Raw genomic sequence first — 23948 nt, forward strand, 5'->3', positions numbered from 1 at the left:
ACATATCCAAGCAATGATTGAAATAACATCTGCATTGACCGACTCAAAATTTAATGATCTAGAAGGCTACAATGATGCAAAGGCTATGTGGAATAAGCTCATATTAGTATATGGAGGAGATGAACATGTTCAAAGAGAAAAAGTAGATAGTCTAAGAGGACAACTTGAATCTATGAGGATGAATGAAGGTGAGAACATAACTTAGTACAGTACAAGACTAAAGGAGATTGTCAATCAAATCAAAGGAGCAGGTGGAGCTATTGAAGAAAAGGATATAACAAGTAAGTTGTTAAGAACCCTTCTACCAGCTTATGCAATCCGAGTCTCTGCAATCAATGAATTAAGGTCTATACCTAATATGCCAGTTTCTTTAGATTTTACTATTGTTAAGCTACATGCATTTGAGCTAAGTAACTTTGATAATAGTGGATCTTCGGTAAATAAAGTTGAATCTACATTTAGTTCTTTTCATCTTGATGAATCTAATGATTAAAATGAAAGAAAGTTTAAGTACTCTGAAGGAGATCACAGTGGAGCAAGTAAAAGATTTCATAAGAACATGGAAGAAGTACACAAACTGTATGAGGAAATCAGAAAGCAGGAAGAGTTTGAAGCACTATTAGCCAAAAGGTTACCGAGAGGCAAAGGTAAGTATAAAGGAAAACTACCTTTGAAATGTTTCAATTGTGATAAAATAGGACATATGGCTTCTAACTGTCCTGAAAAAGATTCTACTGAAAAGAGAGATTACAGAGATGACAGACAGAAAGATAATCATTACGGAGGACACTGAGACTTCAGAAAAAGAGATAGAAAGACATGCTTAATAGCTGATGACGAATCCAATGATGATAAATCAGATGAAATTGATACAAAGGAAGTAGTTTATGTGGCTATCAAAGATGGATTAGATGAAGAAAGGTATGAAGAAAAAGCCCTAATATCTCACATAAATACTAATGATTCTTGGATCATAGATAATGGATGCTCACATCATATGACAGGAGATAAACACAAGTTTGTTATATTAGAAGATTATGATGGAGGCTATGTAAGATTTGGTAATGATGCACCATGTCTGGTGAAAGGTAAAGGATCTATAATACTCTTGACAATGCAAGATGCAATGATGTTTATTGGGTTGAAGGTTTGAAATACAATTTGTTGAGTGTAGCACAGCTAAACAATACAGGTTACTGAATAGAATTTCAGAAAGGAATTGTCAAAGTTCATGACAAGAATGGAAAGTTAGTTGCTACTGGGACACAAACAAAAGGTAACACATTTCACCTTGACTCAACTTGGAACAAGTGTTTGTATGCAAAGATAGATGATACCTGGTTATGGCATAAAAGGTTTTGTCATGTGAATTTTGATAATCTGATCAAAATAAGTAAGAAGCTCCGAGTAAGAGGTCTACCGAGTCTTGAAAAACCTAAGAATGCTATGTGTCAAGGATGCCAGATGGGTAAGAGACAAGATCAAGCTTTACAAGTAAGTCTTACACTTCTAAGGGAATTTTAGATCTTGTGCACACTGATCTTTGTGGTCCTATGAAAGTTCAAAGTTATTATGGTGATAAATATTTCATATTTTTTGTGGATGACTATTCAAGGATGATGTCAGTAATGTTTTTAAAAGATAAATCAGAAGCTTTTCAAATGTTTAAATGGTTCAAGGCAAGAGTTGAAAATGAAACAGGAAGACAACTGAAATGTCTTAGATCAGATAGAGGAGGAGAGTTCACATTTGTTGAATTCAACTTATTCTGCAATGATCATGGTATTATAAGACAAGTCTCTGCATCGATAACTCCATAGCAGAATGGAAGAGCTGAGAGAAGAAACATAACTATTGTGGATTGTGCTAGAACCCTGATGATTGAAAAGAAAGTACCACAAACATTTTGGAGAGAAGCAATAAGCACAGCAGTTTACACCCTAAACTGAGTACAATTGAAGAAAGGTACTTTGAAGACACCATATGAAATCTGCTATGATAAGACACCTAATGTAAGTTATTTTAAAATCTTTGGAAGTAGATTCTATGTTCACAAAGATGATAGAAATGGAAAGTTTGATCAGAAGAGTGAAGAAGGAACATTACTAGGTTATTCTTCTAGAAGCAAAGCATTTAAATGTCTGATCAAATCATCTAACAAAAAAGTAGAAAGTGCAAATGTGAAAATTGATGAATTTACAGAAAGAAATGATGAAGGAAATTCCAAGGAACCAAAAGACTATGATGAATTTGTCTATGTTCAACCGACAAGTCTTACCGAGAAGATTGTTGAAGAAAATGAAGAGAATATCCAATTACCGAGTGACAAAGAAGATCATACAGAGCCTACCGAGCTTGTATTAGCCAAGTATATCAGAAGACATCATGCACCAAGTCAGATTATAGGAGATAAGGATGATCCAGTGATGACAAGGAACAAACTGAGATAGAACACATGTCTGATATCTGAATTTGAACTGAGAATAGTGAAAGAGGCATTTAAAATTGAAGATTGGATAAATGCTATGACAGAAGAGATTGATCAAATCAAGAAGAATGACACATGGACACTAATCCCAAGACCAAAGGACAAAAATGTAATCGGTACAATGTGGATCTTCAGAAACAAGCTAAATGAAAAAGGAGAGGTCATTCAAAACAAAGCAAGACTAGTTTGCAAAGGTTATGCTCAAGAAGAAGGAATTGATTATGGTGAAACTTTTGCACCTATTGCTAGACTTGAAGGAGTAAGAACATTGTTGGCATATGCTACTTTCAAAAAGTTCAAGGTATATCAAATGGATGTCAAATCTGCATTTCTGAATGGAATATTAGAAGAAGTTTTTATTGAAAAACTTGAAGGATTTGTTGAAGACAAGAATAAAGATCAGGTATGTAAATTGAACAAAGCTTTATATGGTTTGAAACAAGCACCTAGAGCATGGTATGAAAGATTGCACTCTTATTTGATTAACATTGGTTTTATAAGGACAAGTGAGAACAACAATATGTACATGAAGAATGATGAAAATGGAATACTGATCTCAGCCATATTTGTTGATGATATTATATTTTGTGGAAATGACTCTCTATGTAAGATCTTTGGAAATGAAATGAGCACAGAATTTGAGATGTCATTAATCGGTGAGATAAAGTATTTTATAGGTTTACAAATACTGCAAATGAAAAATGAGATTTTCATTACTCAATCCAAGTACATAAAGGAAATCTTGAAGAAATTTGGAATGGAGGATTCAAAACCAGTAAGTACTCCTATGACTACCAACTGTAAAATATCAAAGAATGATGAATCTACATCTATTGATGAGACACTTTACCGATCCATGATTGGAAAGCTACAATATGTTGTTCACAATAGACTAGACATAGCACATGCAGTAGGTAGAGTTGCAAGATTCTCTGCAGATCTTAAGGAAACACACATGACAACAATCAAAAGAATTTTTAGATACTTGAAAGGATCTGAAGATTATGGCTTAGTATATTAGAAAGGGAATGATTTTGATTTAAAATTTTATATTGATGCTGATTGGGCAGGCAACATTGATGATAGAAAAAGCACAAGTGGAGGAGCTTTCTTTTTAGGAGAAAGACTAGTGAGTTGGCTTAGCAAGAAACAAGGATGTATTTCACAATCAACAACAGAAGCTGAATACATTGCTGCAGTATTGAATTGTACCAACATTGCATGGATCAAACAATTGTTGGAAGGTATAAATGAGAAAGTTATCGAGCCAGTAACTATATTCTGTGACAATACTAGTGCCATTAACATTTCAAAGAATCCTGTTATGCACTCTAAGACAAAGCACATCTCTATCAAATATCATTATCTTAGAGAAGAAAGTGGTGTTGGAGTATGTTAGCACAAAGGAACAAATAGCAGATATCTTCACCAAGCCACTACCAAGGGACACTTTTGAATATCTCAGAAGTAAGTTAGGGGTCCTGCTTCTATCTTCTACTCACTGACTGAGTTCAGTGAAAGCATCAATCCGATGGCTCTATCGAATATCTTTTAGGAGTTGATCCTGATTTATACACTTTAGGATGTTTTCTAAAGGTGTACAGGAAATATTACAGGAAATAATACAAGAAACAATACAGGGAACAAGAATTGAAGACAAAATGCTCTGACTGAGACTGAATTGACACATTACAGTAGGAATTCACTTCATACAGGAAAAAAATATGTTTTAGTTCTTTACTTTTTGGCATTGTTGTCAAAGGGGAGGAAGACTAATATAAGGGAGAGAAGACTGATTGAAAAGACTGTAGAAAAGAGGAGAAGTCTAATGTATGGGGGAAAAGTCTGATGATAGCAAGAGAGCATTTTAGCATTTCAGAATCACAACAATCCAAATCTTTTTAAGGTCAAATCAATTGGTTTTTCCATCAATGCCAAAGGGGGAGATTGTTAGCATTTAGCATTATAACAGACAATGGAAGATTGTTGGCATTTCAATAAGGATATTGAGAAGGTTGTTGATGATTATGGATATAACTGATTAAGGAAGTTTACTGTCTTGATATTATTATTTTGTCATTGATGTCAAGAAATTGATTTTATAATTCAGTATGATGTTGCCATATCTTGAGAAGTATGATTTGAAGAATATAAAGATGTCGGTAAAAGACATGGAAAGATTATGATGAATAAGAGGATGGATAAGGTATTCAATGGGCAACTATTACCAAGTCAGAAAATGATGAGATCATGATGTTTAGATTGTTTTAACATCATACATATGTTGTAAATTGTAAGGTTAATACTATACTATGTTATCAAGCAAAGAACCTAGTCGGTAAACCCTAAGGTTATCGCTATCGGTTAATGAAGGTGGAATGTCTACCAAGTGAAGTTTAGTATTTACCGAGTTGTAACCGAGCTATAACAGAATATATTAAATGTTTACATGTGTTATTTAATGAAGGAAGCTAATGAGCTGGAATTGATTAAATGATTGGTATGCCATAAATAAAGTTTGTTAAGAATCTATGGCAATGGAAGATCGACAGGAAGATCTACAATTCAGATTGAACCGCAATACCCTAGCACAAGTTCCAAGAAATGTATGCAAGTTCCAAGGCGAGGTAAAACATTTTTCAGATCGAAGGATACATTGAACCTGGTCAAGTTTGAATATCTGATGGCTATGATTGATCATGGGAAATGTGATCAAAGAGATTAAGCAGTTTGCTAATTGTTTTTAAATATGGAACTGTTGATAAACAATGCATGTGGGCAAGTGTATGCACATGGATGCTACATAGTGATTACCGAGCACAGAAGCTTGAAGACCTGTTTGAATAACAAAGTATAGAAACCCAGCAGATAGACAAGATTAGTTCTATGTCTAGATTGTATTGAGAAAATAAGAATCTGCTTTAGTATTTTAGATGTGAAGTTGCAGATAGATTTTTATTACTGTTATTTTGTGAAAGTGACGGAAAATCTCTTAACCAAGTGGACTTAACAGTCTTATTTGTAAAACCCTCTAGCAAGGTGACATTCGGATTGAGTGTTTGAAATCCTTTAACAAGGTCACTTCTAACAAGGTGAAGATCCAAACAGATCTGAGAGAAATCCCTTAACCGAGTCACATCTAGCAATGTGTTTGTAATCTTTAACAGTATTTTCTTTTAACCGAGCATACTCTAGAAGAGTATATTTCTTAGTGGGTCCGAAATCCCACAGTGGTGTTTCCCTATTTGGGTTTCCATGTTAAATTTGGTGTTATGAGGTTTATGATATTTATATGGTTTTGAGTTTGTATGTTTAGCAGTTTTGGTTATATTACTGAAGTGTATGCTACCGAGGTTGAATCTGATGTTTTTATGGAAGAATATGTTTGTATGATTCACCCCCCCCCTCTCTCATCTTGTTGGCTATTGGATCTGTACTTATATTAAGTATCAGAACTATCACATTAATGTCTCCAATAATCTGATCAGGGATAGGATTTAGTCTAACATACCTTGGAATAACATGATCTTGTTTTTCAAGCTCTTCTTCTTCTTCTTCTGCTGGAACTCCCTGTTCCAGTTGATCTGGGGCTTCTATGCTCTATTCTCCAACTTTTGGTTTCACCGGTTCTGGTTCCAAAAATAGTGTGTAAGGTTCTTCTTCTTTCTTCTCCTCACTAGTTTCTCCTAAATTCTCATGAAATTCATCAACTTAGACATTAACACTTTTAACAATCTGCTTGGTCTTTTTGAACTGTAACACTTGTTAGCTTTTCTCTTGGTGGAATAACCAATAAATATGCCTTCATCACTCTTGGCATCAAACTTATCAACATAATCAGCTCTCTTGATAAAACATCTGCTACCAAAAATCTTAAAGTAACTGACATTAGGTGATCTATCATACCAGTACTCATAAGGGGTTTTATCCTTACCTCTTTTCACCAGGATCTGGTTCATTGTGTAAATAGTTGTGCTGAAAGCTTCTCTCCAGAATGTCTTAGCTAAACCTCCTTGAATTAGCATAGTCCTAGTAGCTTCAACAATTGACCGGTTGTTCCTTTCTACAATACCATTTTGTTGTGGTGTCCTAGGTGCAAAAACCTACCTCTTAATTCCATTATCTTCATAGTAACTAGTGAATTCCTCTAAAGTAAATTCACCACCTTGATCAGTTCTTAAGCACTTTATCTTCTTTCCCCTTTCATTTTCAACTAAGGCTTTGAATTCCTTACAATCGCTAAAAGATTTTGTCTTATCTTTCAATAATGTGACCCACATCATCCATGAGAAATCATCAGTAAAAATCATGAAATACCAATCACCTTGAATACTCCTAGTCCTCATTGGTCCACAAAGGTTGGTATGAAAAAAATCTAGCAAATGTTCTCTTGAGAAATATTTGCTCTTGAAGGTTGAGGATGTCATCTTCCCTAACTGACATTCCTTACACAAAGCATTCACTAGTTTATCCAACTGAGGCAAACCTCTTACTAATTTGGACTTATTGACTTTTAGAATGTTATCAAAATTTACATGACAGAATCTCTGATGCCAAACCCAACTATCTTCTACTTTTGCGATTAAATAATTGTTGACGTTAGAGCTTAAATGAAACAAGTTACCTCTGGTTTGCTTTTCAGTTGCAATCAGTTCATCTATGCTTCCATAAATTTTGTTGACTCCATTCTTGAATTTTAGTGGGTAACCTTTGTCATTGAGTTGAGCAACACTCAAAAGATTTAGTTTCAGTCCTTCAACCCAATAGACATCATCTGCATTGGTATTTCCATTCAAAGAGATGGATCCATTTCCTTTCACCATGTAGGGTGAGTCATTTCCAAATCTCACAACACCTCCATTAAACTCTCTAAAAGTAAAAAACTTACTCCGATCATCAGTCATGTAGTGGGAACAACAATTGTCTATAATCCAATCATTAGACATATCCTTGTGAGAGACTAATGCCTTCTAATCTGATGTCTCTTATTTAATAGAAACAAAGACAATATCCTCATTTTCATCTTCTTTATATTCCTCATCTTTAATTCCTCTATCCACTGCAATGAGACAATCTCTTTTACCTTTCTCTTTATACTTCTTGTACTTCTCTCAGTTTTGCTCGTTATCTCCATTTGGATAGTTAGCTGCAATATGTCCAATCCAGTTACATGCAAAACACTTCAAAGGTAATTTACCTCTATACTTACTCATACCTTTGGGTAACCACTTAGCCAACATTGCTTCAAGGTCAATCAGACCATCTTCATCCTCTACCTCTCTGCTGGATCTAGACTCATGACTGTAACTAGCTTCTCTGCTTTTTCTTACCAATGGAGTTGAAAGTGAAGCTCTAAATGCAGATTTTGATATTTGAACACTTCCATCAAAACCATTTAATTCAAATGCAGTTAATTTACCAATGATAGAGTCAAGAGTTACCTTTGATTTATCAATAGACTTGAGTTCTTGAATGGCTGCAACTCGGATAGTGTGGATCGTTAGAAGGGTTCTCAACACCTTACTAACCACTGTGGTATCCTCCATTGTACCACCAAGACTTTTAATCTCTCTGATTATCTCCTTCATCCTTTGACCATACTATTGAATTTTTTTACCTTCAAACATCCATATATTATCAAATTTACCTCTCAGACTCTCTTCTTTGGAAATATTAACATGCTCATCACCAATAGATATCCTCTAGTTTCTTCCACACTTCATAAGAAGTCTTCAATCCATGGACATAAACATACTCTAAATTGGACAAGGAACTGATAATGGCCTCCAATGCTTGAGTGTTTTCCTATTGCTCCTTCTTATGATCATCTGACAAAATCCCACTAGGCAATTTATATTTAGTAACAACATGTTCCCAATATTGACTTCCTAAGATTTTGATATAGATCTTCATCCTATCACTTCAGATTCTATAGTTTACCCTATTGAATTTTGGACCTTCTTTCTTCATCATGTTCTCCTAGATCTTATCCTCAAGTTGTTAGGCTTAAACACAAGAGGACCTAAAAAGATCAGATACCAATTGATAATATGATGAAAACTATAAGGATCTGGTCAAATACTGAGAGGGTTGGATGGGGAATTAGTGGATAGAAAACAAACTAAACTTTCACCAAACTTAATCCCAATTCAAAAACAACTTGCTAAACTAAACTGATTTAGACACTGTATCAAAAATTGAAACTACACTGTCAAACTTTATCGATTGACTAAAATATCAATGATACAATGTAACAGATTTGTAACTCACATACCATTTAACCAAAACATTAAACCACTTTACTAATATTTGTAATAGCTCATTTCAGATCACTTTCGGTCATCTAAACATATCTAAGTGGCTTTACCAATTAATCATATCAACCATATCAAAACATAACCACAAAATCATTCACCACTTGACACAGTGATTTTTCATGTGGAAACCAAAATGGGAAAAAACACGATGGGGATGAATACCGATAAGTATTCTAAACTCTTCCAAAGTTCACCCTGTTAGGAGCCAAGCCTTGTTAGAAGCTTATACAATAATATCCTATTAAGAATAGATTTGATTAGGGACCACCTGGTTAAGGGATTGACTACAATACCCTGTTAAAGGCAATACCCTATTAGGAGTACACTCAGTAGAGGATTTCAAATCCAAGCTAATGGATCACCTGGTTGGAGGATTTAAACAACACCAAGCTTATTAAAGCTTACCCTCTTAGGGGATTTAACTGTTGTAATGGTTAGAGAACAACAAGGTCTTTGTTGATCTGGTAATAGCACTATCTTTCTTAGTCAGATCCTTTTATGCTCATATCCACCTTCAAAACCTTTTGTAGACACTCCTTCTAGCCCGACAACAATCACACTACCATACTTAACCAAAATTGCCAACACAATTACAAAACAACTCATCGACCTTATAAGCAAATACAATAGGTTGGTAACATATCACAAAACCTACAAATCTCATAGAGATTACAAACATATCTATTCAAAAATAATTGTTGTATTACATAGCAATCAACTACACATTATTCTAGATAACTTCGACCGCTTCTAGATCATTGCTCATCGAATCCTGTAACTCATCATGCGGTTATCACTTCATGCTATGCCATTGTTCATTCCCAAGATAAACAAATATCTTCATGTGCCCAAATCACTTTGAAAATCATCACGTGCATCATGCATACAAGGCATCTTCATCTTTGATCACCATTCAATCTAGATCATCATAACCGATTCACCAAGCTCCATCGGTTAGGGTTCTTCTTATCAACTAGTTAGGGTTACAGGTTGATCACTCTACTTGAAATACCAATACCGGTTTCTATTACTACATTACTACCGGTTGAAATATTGCATCACTACCGGTTGTAATATAACTCCATTACCAGTTACTATTGACATCAATGACAACACTATACTTCATCAATGTAATCTTCATGCAATGCCAACAAACATGCCTTTAAGAACTTGACTTTTAAATCTTGATCAATAATGGCTATAATTGATGTTAAATTTTTCTTAATTTCTAGGACATACATTACATTAATAAGATGCTTTACATTTCCACTAGGCAAATGCACACTTATATCACCATATCTTTGTATGTCATAAGACATATCAATTCCTAAATAGATCATATTTCAATAATTTTTCTCATGAAAATTTGTACACCAATACCTATGACAGGACATATAAGTTGATCCCACTAAATCTATGAACCAACTATTACAATTGTCTGTTTAAATTGAAAGAGAAAAATTAGAAGTAAAAAAATTTAAACTATGATGGTTATCACTTACTTCATCCTCACCATTTACATCAGGGTTTACATTAGTGGTGAAAATTCACCAATGGTGAATATTTCAAGATGACGACATAAAAAAAATGGTGAATATATTCTATAGATCAGGGGTGGCCATGTCATGTGAGCATTATAAATATTCATCAAATGCACAACCCAAACGCCCATTGTTTTATGTAATTAATTGTATCTCTATCAAGATTTCACCAATAGAATCTATGTTTTCCACATAGAAAATTTTGTATTTTTGTCTACACTTTTCGAGGTTGTCTTAATAGATGACCATAATTCACCAATACCCATACAAATATTTATCGGCTAGGAGGACCCAATTGTCCTGGCAATTTGCAGAAGCATGTGTCAATTCATCCCAATTTTCACCAACACTATTATAATTGTCAATTAATTGGACGACCCATAATCGCCTTGAAATTTACATAGGACGTGGTATAGTTAAGAGTGTTACCAAATATTTTTATACCATATAAAATTACCCCCGAATTCGCCAAATAAGGATTGGTATAAATACAATAAAAAATCTGATTTATCTCTACACAGCTTGGTCAATTCTAAGCTCTCAATTCAGATAACTAGTGAAGTTTCCAACTAGGAACAACCATTACTGCTGACTACATTAACGACTGCTAGTGACGTAAAGGTAAGTGATCATATTTTTGAAGTGTTCAATTATTATTCTAAATTCTTCTCTATCTGTTTGCACTGTTGAGTTTATTCTTATTCAGTGGGGACCCGTCAGTGCTCAACCGAGAGACCTTAGACATCTATATTGTAGGTCGTAGGGCCAATGAATAATATAGTCTATTATTACTTCTTCAACAAGATATTTTTTTGCAGCCTTTATTTCATTGGAGATGTCAAATAGGAAGAAGAGTAGGAATCCTGAATGCAAGGAAGGCCAAGAGAGGCCAGCAAAATGTAGAACTTTGTCATCGTACTTTGGTGTTGGCAAATATTGTGATAAAAATGAGGAAGGTACACCATCACAAGTATAAGTACAAGATTCACAACCTACACCACATATTGAACAAGGCGGTGAACTTGATATCTCATATCACGATGAACTTGAAGAAGATTTTCTGGTAGACACCAAAGTTAGCTGGAATGATATAATCAACTTAATTGGGAATATGTCATTGGGGAATTTTCAAATTAATTGGGTGTCAAAGTGTCCATTCATTGAACTAGTGGAGAATCCAATTGAAGGTGAGCCTCTAATAGAATGCAGCTGTAAGATTTGAACTTGGAAACATGAAAAGGAAAAGAGGTTGCAGCTAAAAATTAACACCATAGAAAAGTATATGGGTAAAGTTTAGAAAAAACAAATGATAGATGGAGTTGAAAAATCAGTGATAAGATGGAAAACAAAAGAGAAATGTAAGCATGTGAGGAATGCCATAGAATTTTATTTTCAAGAGAAAATATAAACAAAGCTTGCTAAAGTTAAAGGTTCTATTGAAGCTATTCTTGGAAAAGAAATGCAAATAGAACAACTAGGAAAAGATGTTAAATTAAGTGTTTTTTTTTATATTTTGAGCAGAGGGAATGCAATGATAGACTACCCATATAATATATAACTAGTATACCTAGATTTAAATAAACCATGTAAAATACACCGAGAGATATCTATGTAAAATTTAATTTATTAATAGTTTCTTTTTAAATATATAATTTTTCACATTAAATATTTGTAATATTAATTTAAACTTTATTAATATATTTTAAACCTATAAATTAATTTTTAAAACGTAAAAATAAAATAAAATAATATCTATTATTAAATATTAATAATAGTAATTATTTTTTTTATCGATAAAGTAAAAAGGCTTATAGCTGGATTGTATTATAATATTCAAAATTTTACATCATGCAAAATGATCCATCTTAGATCTCATCAGAGCATCTATTTTTCAAAATAAAGATATTTTTATGTCTTTCTCACTAATCCCTGAAACTCAAAATAGGGATAAAATACATCGTAAAACTACTGTCTCTGTCGCTAATCCCTAAAACTCAAAATAGGGATAAAATACATAGTAAAACTACTGTCTCTATTGCTAATCCCTGAAACTCAAAATAGGGATAAAATATATAGTAAAACTACTATATCTGTTGCTACTAAAAAACAAAGATATTTTACTAGTATATACTTCTCATATACAATTTTTGAATACTATATCAAGAACTATATTATATCTATCATCCACTACAATGCTCAATCCCCTCCTGAAGCTGGATCATCCTCTTCTTCATCATTTTCACTTTCTCTGCTTCTCTCGGATTCTGAAATAGGATTATCTTCTCCTCACCTACCCATAAGACAATTTAATTTACATATCCATGGAAGATTGATATCAATTTTATCCCCTATTAGGGGAACCAAAATGCCATCCTCCTCAAATCCCATAACCTTTTTGATCAAATCTAAACTTCTTCTCTTCATAGGAATACTCACTTCCTAGTGCGCCTGATCCCAAAAGAACAATATTGGGAACCTAGGCACTGGGAGACCATTTCTTCTTCCCAACCCATAGAAGGAAGACAAAGGGATAATGATATTTAGGTCAATCTCATGAAGATATTTGTCCATATTGCCCAAGAAGCCTTCCTTAAAGATTGTTCAACATAACTCTTTCTCTACCCCTTTATTTTCCCCTAATTTCAAGATAGTAGCCAGAAAATGAGTCAGAATGTCAGCATTTACTCGATACCTATGATCAGTTATAAGAAATTGAACACCTAGAGTGTCACAGATAACATCTGGGAGAAGCGAATGGGAAATATTCAATCCATTGAAAAGATTCACTCTGCTCTGCAAAACACAAAGAGAAAATGATTGATAATTTGTTAGAAAAATTCATCTCAAAAAAGACAGTGAAGCTTCTTGAACAAGTTTGAAGCCCATAAAGAGTGCCTAAATACACTCAAATCAAATCTTGTACAATGATCTTTGTAACAAGGTTCGCTCGTGTGGAGTTACTCAGCGAAAGGATAGGCTCTAGAGTTGGCACTGGAGGTACTTCCCACTATCTATCTGACTTGATATCTCAAAATGTCTGTGTTCCTATGTCATTTAATGATGTTTATTTCAAGACAATTATCATTCCTACTCACTTTCCTTATTTTGAAAACCTTTCCCGCTCCAAAGAATATAATATTTTAATGTTATATTATATTATTGATAATATTATTTTATTATCAATTTTTTTATATTATTAAATTTAATAAGGATAATTAAAATTATATATATGTTTATTTACTTATATAAAGTTTCAAAAGATTTAGAATTTGTTAAATATTTGTTTGGTGGATGTGTAAAATAAATTTGATAAGAAAAATTTAAACATGCTAAATATTATTATAACATAAATAAAAAAATGCCTAAAAAATTCATTCAGATAGTGGATCTTGAAAAATCTGCTAATAAGATGTAAATTTTCCAAGCGAATTAGATTGGAGAAAACTAATTTCTATAATTTAGAAACTTAAAAATCATGCATCTTAACTTTATAAAAATTAAACAACATATATCCAAACAAAAAATTCATAGTTCTTATTGGTGGAGAAGTAATTGAATAATAATTATAAGTGCAACTAGTATATTAGATTAAAAAAACATCCAAAAATTCATATTTATGAATAATGCTTAAATTATTTATTTATTTTAGTTTTTAAATATTTTAAGTATAATCTTGCTATATTCATAATTCTTTTTATAGTTATAATGCTTTGAGAATATAATCATGATCCAACGTTCATCAAAATTTATTCATTTTTCTTATTCAAATAGGCTCTCAACTCCTCATCCAACTCACGAAAAAATTCTTCAAGACTACCCTATGTTGGTGTTATTACATTAGTTTAGATTTAATTAATAAAACTACCGATGGTTGTGTTTTCAGTTGTGCAATTACACAACCATTTGCTGTTTTGTATTGCCTATTTAAAGGCACACATTTAGAATGAATATGTGTATCTGATAATATATTTTATCCTACAAAATCAAATCAATAATATTTTTCATTTGTGCCATTCTCTGCAATCATGGTTTAGTTTTTTTATGTTCTATGTTGGCTCCACCATTTCAACATGGTATTAGAGCGAAAACTTGTTTCTATGATCTGTGGCTAATGGAGGAATAATATTGGGGTTGGCTTCTGCATTTGTTGTGTTGCAGAGGAGACAAAGCGGCTATTGGGCGTGACTTAGAAGAACTGTAGATGGTAGTAATATGATTTTAGTGTTTGTAATGGTGAGAGAGAAACATAAAAGGAAGGTGGAAGTGAAAATAGAGATACGATTCAAGTCCAAACGCCAAACTAGAATCTTGCAATCATGTTTCAAGAAAAGAGGTATGAAATGGACTATCTCTTTATAGGGTGACATCACAAATCTTTTGTTATCATTTTATTTGTCTTTGAGTGATAAAGATTGTGGATAAAGTAGTTACAATTCCTAAATTCGAAGGCCATGAATTCCACACATGGCAAATTAAAGTGCAACTGTCATTAATTGAGAAAGATTTGTGGGAGATTGTGGATGGGACTGTAACAAAGCCACAAGATGTAGATGCAACAACAAAGTGGACGAAAAAAGATCGAAGGGCCACAACATTGATTGGTCTTGGTTTATCAGATGCATACTTGCATCATATTGATTTATCAAAGACGTCAAAAACAATATGGGACGGGCTCAATGTCTTGTTTGGTTCGCAGGCTTCCAGTGCCAAGATGTCTACTAAGCAGAAATTGTTTGGGTTAAAGATGAATGGAGGTGATAATATTATTCAACATATAAGCATTTTTCATTCTCTCCTTAATCAATGTGCAGGTATAAATGCTAATGTCGCTGATGATGATGCCAAGGCAATATTACTTAACAGTTTGCCTTCTAGTTTTGACCATATTGTCTTTACTCTAAACAAAATAAATCCTAGCTTGGAAACAATAATCTCTTCTCTAATTGATGAAGGAAATAGAACTAATAAGAACTATCAACTTCCTAAAGAATGTGCTTTGGTTGCTAGGAATAAATCTAATGTTTCTAGTAGAAGAGAATTCAAATGCTTTTATTGTCAGAAAAATGGGCATGTGCAGTTGAACTATTTTCAACGGGCCGAAGATCTAATCGATGGAAAGTTAAAGAAACATACGTCTTTTGTTGCAATAGAAGGTGAGGCCAACTTTTTTGGATTTGCAGTACATAACAATGACTCATCTGATGGTGACAGTCTATTAGATGATATAGGGGTTGATACAAGATTTCTACTTTAGAGAATAGTGAATATTGAAAGGAGGTCGGAGATAACGGAGGCATGAGGATCTTTTATCATCTTGAGTTAGCTTCTCGCTCAAAGATGATCATTGCATGAGAAGCAACCTATCTGTGTCCCTGTAAAGATGGGGCTTGGCAGATTTGTCCCTAAAAAGGGGGCACGATTTATCTGTGTTCCTGAAGAGAAGAGGGAGCTTGGTAGTGTGATTGTCCCTTCTAGGAGCAAGGGGAGGGACAGGATTGTGCAGGCATAGTGGCAATGATCAACACAGTTCCAGGTTTTTTGGTCAGGAGATCCACCGATGCAGTCAGTTCGGTGTTTCTTGGGCGAGTGAGGAGGATTGGTGAAGGCGCTTCATCAAAGTCACTCGAGGGTTGGATTAAAACCCTTGCAACTTCCACTCTTGCTCAGATTAATGTAATAAGGGGGGGAATGTTGGTGTTATTATATTAGTTTAGATTTAATTAATAAAAATATTGGTGGTTGTGTTTTCAGTTGTATAGTTACACAACCATTTGCTGTTTTGTATTGCCTATTTAAAGGCACACATTTAGAATGAATATGTGTATCTGATAATATATTTTAACCTACAAAATCAAATCAATAATATTTTTCATTTGTGCCATTCTCTGCAATCATGGTTTAGCTTTTTTTTGTTCTATGTTGGCTCTACCATTTCAACACCCTATACCTATGGTAGGCTTGAAGAAATTTTTCTCCCAAAATCATCTTGAGTTGAGACCAGCCTCTTGTCTGTAATCTTGTCAATGAAGGCCATTTGCCTTTTCATGGCCCTTAGAAGAATTGGCGTATCCATTTTCACTCCTACTTTGCTGTCATGTATTTCTTTTATGAAATTATTACAGCTCAACTAACTCTTAGTTATTAACTGAGTGCTTGCTACTGTATTGTAATTTCATTTTGTTAACAATTCCCAAAATCATGCACATACATTTGTTTGGTTCATTTTCAGATTCACAAATTATTAACTCGATAACATTTTTTAAATCCATACAAGAAAAACTGAAATGATCTTGAAGTTGCAAAATTTTCATTAATATGTTCCATAAATTCCTCCAAAACTTTAAGAAAACCAAAACTACTAGGGCACTGGCAGTGGACCAGTGGTATGATGGTATCCAAAAAAACAAAACAAAAAACTGTAACCCTATCTATCCCCCAAAAATGTTAGAATGTGCCCCGACAAATTATTTCTTGTAAATCTGGAAACTGTAAAGAAGAACAATTCAAAAGCGACGGAGTTATTTCTCCTATGTAGTTGTTTGTGGAAAGAAGAAGATTTTCTAGAAGGGCAACTTTTGTACCAAAAAATGATGGAATATATCCTGATAACTAGTTTTCATTCAAACCCAAATTCAGAATAGATGAACAGTTTGAAAGGGAAGGAGGCATCTCTCCGGTAAGCTGGTTTAACAAAAGGAGGAGACTTTGCATATGGGTTGCCCAGTTCAAACGGAATGGGACCGGTAAGGTTATTTGAAGAAAGTCCCTAGAGAAGGAGGAATGGTGTCTGACAATAGATTGTAATTCATATTCAAGAAAAGTATCTGAGGGAGCATACCCAATTCACTATGTATTGCACCATGGAGTTTATTATCACTTAAACTCAGGTGCGTTAAAGATGAGAGATTACCCAAAGTAGAGTGAATGGTTCCTAACAATCTGTTAAGGTAAAGACCTAAAACTTTCAAATTTGTAAGCATACCATTTACCGTTGGAATTGGGCCTCCTAGCTCATTGTCACTCAAATCCAAGACAGTCATGGCTGAGAGATAGCCCAAAGAGGAAGGCATAGTATATGTTGAATTGTTCTTTCCTAACATAAGAACCATCAAATTTGTAAGCATACCTAACTCACGAGGAATGGGACCTTCAAACTGATTATTTGTAAGAATGAGCTGCACTAGAGAAAGACAAATTCCCCATGAAAGGAGACATTGTACCCCTTAAACCTATACCAGTCAGGTTGAGCTCAATAAATCTTTCATTACTCAAACTGCATGCAACACCAGTCCAATTGCACAAAGAGATGCTAGAATTCCAATTAGCTAATGCATCAAAAGGATCATAAGAAATGGAATGCCTGAATTGGAGCAGAGCTTCCTGATCTTTAATGCTGCTGGCTACAAGAGAATGGGCAACTGGCAATAATAACATACACACAAACATAATGGTACACAATTTCTGCGTCTGCAACAAACACTCCATTTCTTGAGAGAATCTCTCTTACAGCCAAAGAAATTAATGCAATAGATTTTATAGGTGTAATAGAAATGAAGTGAAGATTACATTTTTTAATTTAAATTTTCATTATCAACTTGTCACATGGTAATTGCATAGAATTCAAAGGCCAGCAATATATAGCAAGAGATTGCGGCTGTGATATTCGATGACACATACAATCAAAGTCAATGATAGAAGGCAATTTCCAATAAAAGCCAAATCAGTGGAAAAGTCAATAACATGGAACCCTAAGAAAGTCTCCTTTTAATAAGCGTCCCTACAAGATTTTCTTTTTCAAGTATACACTTACCAAAAATATAGTATGTTGCTCATGTTATTAGAGGGATGAGTAAAATTTGCTTAATTTATGTCCTAATGGAGAATAAATAAATCACATTCGACTCGGTGACAATTAACTTTGACCCTAAGTCTTCTTACAATGTGATTTAACTTCCAATAATATATTGTAGATTTGATTTTAGTTTTTTTTTAATAATATAAGGGTGTTTCTACAATTCAATCTTGTCTAAGTCTCTCTTAGAGTCAGATTAATCCTCTCGGGGATGACAACAACTGCTTGCAAGCCATTGTCTTTAGGTAAGGTCAGACATAGAGAATTTTGGAAGTTTGAGACCTATATGGGAAGAAGCCAAAGCTCTTAGCCAAATACACCAACCTTTTAATCACTCTAAAGGTCGTGTAGAGAGAATCAATCTTGGGACCTATATAACAAGAAGCCAAAGCCTCTAGCCGGCTACATCAACCATTTAGTTACTCTACATGATGTATGTAGGTATTGAAACTTCATATTTTTATACTTGACTAGATTATGGAATATTATTTTCATGTTTAAGATAATTGTTAATGTTATTATACAATGTGAATATTTTGATTTTGAGGTATATTGGTATAATACAAAATCTTATGTTAGGATAAAATATTAAATATATAGAAATTATACTTTTTTAGTTTTTGAGGAATAAAGGTTTATTGCAAAATCTTTTATTAGTGTATCTTGTTAGTTGATTGAGATGATATTACTCCTAAAATTTGTGAAGGACAAATTGTTTGTAGAAAGTTTGAAAAATGTTTAGTAGTGAAATTTATAATGCTATAACATATGTAAAAGGAATTTTTTGAAAGATTTAACACTTGTAAAGATTAAAATCAAAACAAAAGGAATTATAAAAAAACAATTAGAGGTGGGGTAAAAGAGCTATGAACTATGACTTATAATTTTTGATGCATTGTTCTTCTTTGTTGCCTTGTTTTTCTTGTAATCTTGGTCTTCTTGGTCTTCTTGTTTTGTTGTAATTGTTAATATTTTTCTATTTAGAATTTTTTCTTAACCTTTTTAATTTCTATTTTTATTTTTTGTTTCTCCTTTCTTTATATGTGAGAATTTTTTTCATGGGCTTCAACTCTTTTGTACATTATCCTCAATTTTAAGGTGTTATTGATGGTTGGCTTTTACTAAATGTGATGACCTTTATTGATTTTTCATTTAATAAAAATTAATAAAGATGTTGTCAACGCTCCTCAAACTAATAATACAAAGTCCTTAAAAGGCAATTGCCAAATGTGTTTTTCATTGGTGTTTCCATTAACGGCAAAGGGGGATATTGTTGGCAATGTGAGTTTAGTGTTGTTATTGATGTCAACTTGACATGTGTCGATTGCTACTTAATTTCTAAATGTCCTAAAATGAGTATTCAAATTTTGTTATGACATCTAGTGGTAATATTAAGTCAGTATATGGTCTTTTTGGAAGGTGACAATAGTGGAAGTTGAAATATGTAGGGAAGAGTGTTTAAAGTCTTTATGGGAGAATTCTCCACATTCTTTTTCTTTTGAAGATGATGGTTTGTGATTTTAGATTTAATGTCTATGTTACGTGTATATCACACTATTATGATTTTAGGTCTTCACGAGTTCAAGTGTTGAAGTTGGTTGTTGTAGTTTGTGTTAGGTCCAATATGGAAAGCTAATGTACTGAGAGGGGAGGGGTGAATCAGTACTTCAAAACTTTTCTTCAAAAGAAACTTTACTGTTAAGCATAAACTGAACATTGCTGAAACATAATATAAAGCTAAAACATATAAATAACATTCATAAATGTTTCACTCCATAACACATATATTTTGGTTATGCAGAAACTCTTTGTTAGAGAGAAAAAATATGGTGGGGATGGCACCCACAACTTCACTACTGCAATAATAAAGGTTGCTCGGTTAGAGCTACATGTTTAGCTATTTCTGATAGCTTACCCTGTTAGGAGTATCAAGATCTTTAGATCTACCTTGCTAAAGGATTTTACAACACTTATACTAAATGTTGTACCTGGTTAAAGGCTTTACAATTTATAGACTTTGTTAGAGTCTTTTACCCTGTTAAAGGTTTCTTTTACAACTCAAAATAATACAATCAAAATCTTTACAAAATATCTGCAACTTCACATCTGAAATGTTATAGAAGATTCTATGTGCTCAATATGAAATTACCTTACTCATAGCATTCCTCGGTAATTGATAAATTAACTCGGTAAACCCTTCAGTTTACTCTATTCCTTAACTGTTCTCTGAAATCTTTCTCGGTGACCTCTGATTATCTCTGTCAGTTGTAACAGTCACAACACATTGTGCTTTCTCATTGTATATGGTGAAAATGGATAACAATAATAACAATATTGAAAGGTTAAATGAATTCAACCACAAAACCCTAGCCTAACAATCAACAAAGATCCACCATAACATATGAAGATTACCTAAGACAATGCAAATCACATGAAATCACAAAGATTATACCATCACATGTCCAATAGGGTTTTGATCTCCATTCTTCCTATCTCCATTGATCTTGCTTGATATATTTGCTCTTAGATTTTATGTGCACAGAAGCTCAACAAAGAACGAAATGTGGTTGCAAGTAAGATCGTAGTGTAGTCAAAAATGATCATTAGGGCATTAGGTCATTAGGATGCTTGATTAGGGTTGATAATGAAGGAAGCATCTCCTTATATAGAAGACACTATATGAAATGGAGGGATAAGATTGAGAGGTGTAAAAGGAGGTCGGCTATGATTAGAGGGTAGGTAAAAGAAATAATAAAATAATGAAAGAGGTAGGTAGTGTAGGAATTAAGAGATGAATGACATGTGTCATGGGTAGAAAAGGTTAATGAATTAATTAAATAAATAAAGATTTATTTAATTAATAGAAGAAGTGGGATCAATTAAATAAATAAGATATTTATTTAATTTAGGAAAATGATAATTTAAATAAATAAATGTATTTATTTAAATGAGAAATAAGGCTAGAAGAGGATAAATGAATTAATTAAATAAATAAATATTTATTTAATTAATAGAAGAATTAGGCTTAGATAATTAAATAAATTAAATATTTATTTAATTAGACTGGACAATTTTAGGTGTCTACATTTTGCCCCTCTTTGAGACAATGCGGCTTGTCGCGTTGTTTCAAAGAAGATAAGATGAACTGATACAGAGTTGCCCTAGGATGGGAATGATATGCCCCCTCGAGAGATTGGATGAAAATGTCTGAAAAGATTGCAGACAATCTCTCGATAAGAAAGAAAGGCTAGAATGGACTGATCAGATAAAGTGACAAAGTCACGGGATAAAGAAGACTGACTCAGGAAATGAAAGCTAAGGCTAGGGTAGGCTATAAGATAGACCACGAGGGAAAATACATCCTCATTGTCATCTACACCTTCACGAGATCAAAGTGCAGAGCGAGAAAAGAGCAGGAGCAGTCAGCAGTGATGGCTTTCGTGCATAGATTCGACCGTGTTCGCCGATTTCAGAGGCCAGTAGAGGCAGGAGAGCCGGTAAGTACCACCAAACCTCCTTGTACTTTGACGCATTTAATTTTGTCATTAATGCATGTCGAATAGGGCAATAAGTGCGCTTAGAAGTAGAGTTGACAAATGTCAAAAAATCGTCTAACTGCGTCTGCATTGGTGCCAGGCGCGTCTGTGTCGGTGCCAGACACGTCTATGTCTGGAACCGCGTCTGCGTCGAATGCGGGCGCATCTGGGATTTGCAGGGGCGTCTGCGTAGTCTAGTCGCGTTTATGCCCGGCATAGGCACGTTTGTGTTATACAGGCGCGTCTGTGCAGTCTTTAGGCACGTTTATGTAATGTAAGCGCGTTTGCATTGAAAAAATGCAAGTTTGGTCTTCTAGGTCAAATCGACAGTTCTGTGATGAACATATGCTGTCGATTGGATAAGCTGCTGAGAGGATACACTCAAGCAGGTCCTCTAGAGAAGACTAGGATAGATCAAGGCACTTTGTGATGAACAGTGAGTACCAAGATAGAGTACTTTGTGATGAACAGGGAGTACCCAAAGTATGAGCAGCACTTTGTGATAAACAGGGAGTGCAAATGTGAATAACACTTTGTGATGAACAGTGAGTGTCACACACGTAGTACTTTGTGATGAACAGGGAGTACTACTAGGATAGAAGCAACACTTTGTGATGAACAGTGAGTGTCACTAGGATAGATAGCCATATGCATTTAGATAAAAAGTAGCATTTTGTGATAAACAGTGAATGCCACTATAACTGACATGATTGATTTGCTTGACTGCAGGAGTATTTGCCGATGCTGGAGTCACGGGAGAGATTCTCGTCGACACAGAGGTTGCGACCTGAGTTGACACTTGGGGACCGAGCTGCCATTGAGGCGATGGGCTTGAGACATGTACTATATGTGCCTGAGTTTTGGGCAAACATGGGTTTGCTGACTGCGCTTGCTGAGAGATGGCACTCTGAGATGTGCACATTCCATTTACCGATGGGTGAGATGACAGTCACCCTGGAGGATGTTTACAGGATTCTGCGGGTGCCGATCGATGGAGATTTGATCCCCTATGATCGAGATGGCGACCGGGAGGCATTGAGACGGGTGTTTCAGGACCCTGGATTGGAGATGAGGATAGGACACGTGGCATGGGACACCATGACAGCCACAAGGTTAGCATTGCCAGCAGTGATCGGAGGAGCTATTAGTGGGTTCCTATGTCCAGACAGGGCGACACGGGGATTGGCTGTGGGCTGGGGGGAGCACTGGAGACACTGGTGACACACCACACCAGATATGCCTGGGGACCATGTGTGCTGACCCATTTGTATTACGAGCTTCACTAGTTCGTTTATCACGGGTCAGTGGGATTGGGCTGCGGGGTGACACTGCTACAGGTGTGGGCTTACGAGCATCTGCCAGTGACGAGGCCGATACACTTTAGAGGCAGGGGACATGGACGCAGTTTTGTGCATCTGTACGATATGATCACCTCGCAGCCACGGATTGGCAGGTTGGAGCATTGGCAGCGAGTGCTAGACGATATCGATGTGGTCATATGGAGACCATATCTAGGCTACGAGGAGTGGGAGGACGATGCAGTGGAGCTGCCCTACACCTTCCAGAGTAGGTACCTGATTGGGCGGACGCCCTATGTGCTAGAGAGGCAGCTTGTGGATAGGGTTTGCAGGCAGTATGGCAGGATTCGGAGGATGCCACGGGGCTCGGGCATGTATGCCCGCACAGTCAGAGATCAGGCGCAGTTTGGGCCGTTGCTGTCATATGATCAGGCACTCACACAGCTAGCAGAGATGGTACCCCTACCCTGGGACATGTGGCCTGAGATCAAGGATGTCGGGATGGATGCTGAGTATTCAGCATATTGGGCAGAGCATCCATTTCCCTGATTGACAGATCCATGAGAGGCACTAGAGGGAGATGGTGGTGGTGAGGAGGATGATGATGGAGGTGATGGGGGCAGAGGCCGACGGAGGAGGAGAGGAGTAGTGGGAGAGAGGCGAGTTGCACCTCAGAGGGAGGGTGGTGAGGAGAGACCGGCTCGGGTGGTGAGGGGTCGCGGTGGATTACCCTTACAGGTGCCAGCAGCACAGGGTCCCAGGCAGGTACAGAGACAGGGATAGGTACAGGGATAGGTGCCAGTACAGGCACAGGAGCAGGGACGGAGATAGGTATAGGCATAGAGGCATGTACAGAGACAGGTACCCGTACAGGCACCAGTACAGGTACAGATACAGGGGCAGGCACCCGCAGAGG

Source organism: Cryptomeria japonica, chromosome 10 (assembly GCF_030272615.1).
Source record: "Cryptomeria japonica chromosome 10, Sugi_1.0, whole genome shotgun sequence".
NCBI lineage: Eukaryota > Viridiplantae > Streptophyta > Pinopsida > Cupressales > Cupressaceae > Cryptomeria > Cryptomeria japonica.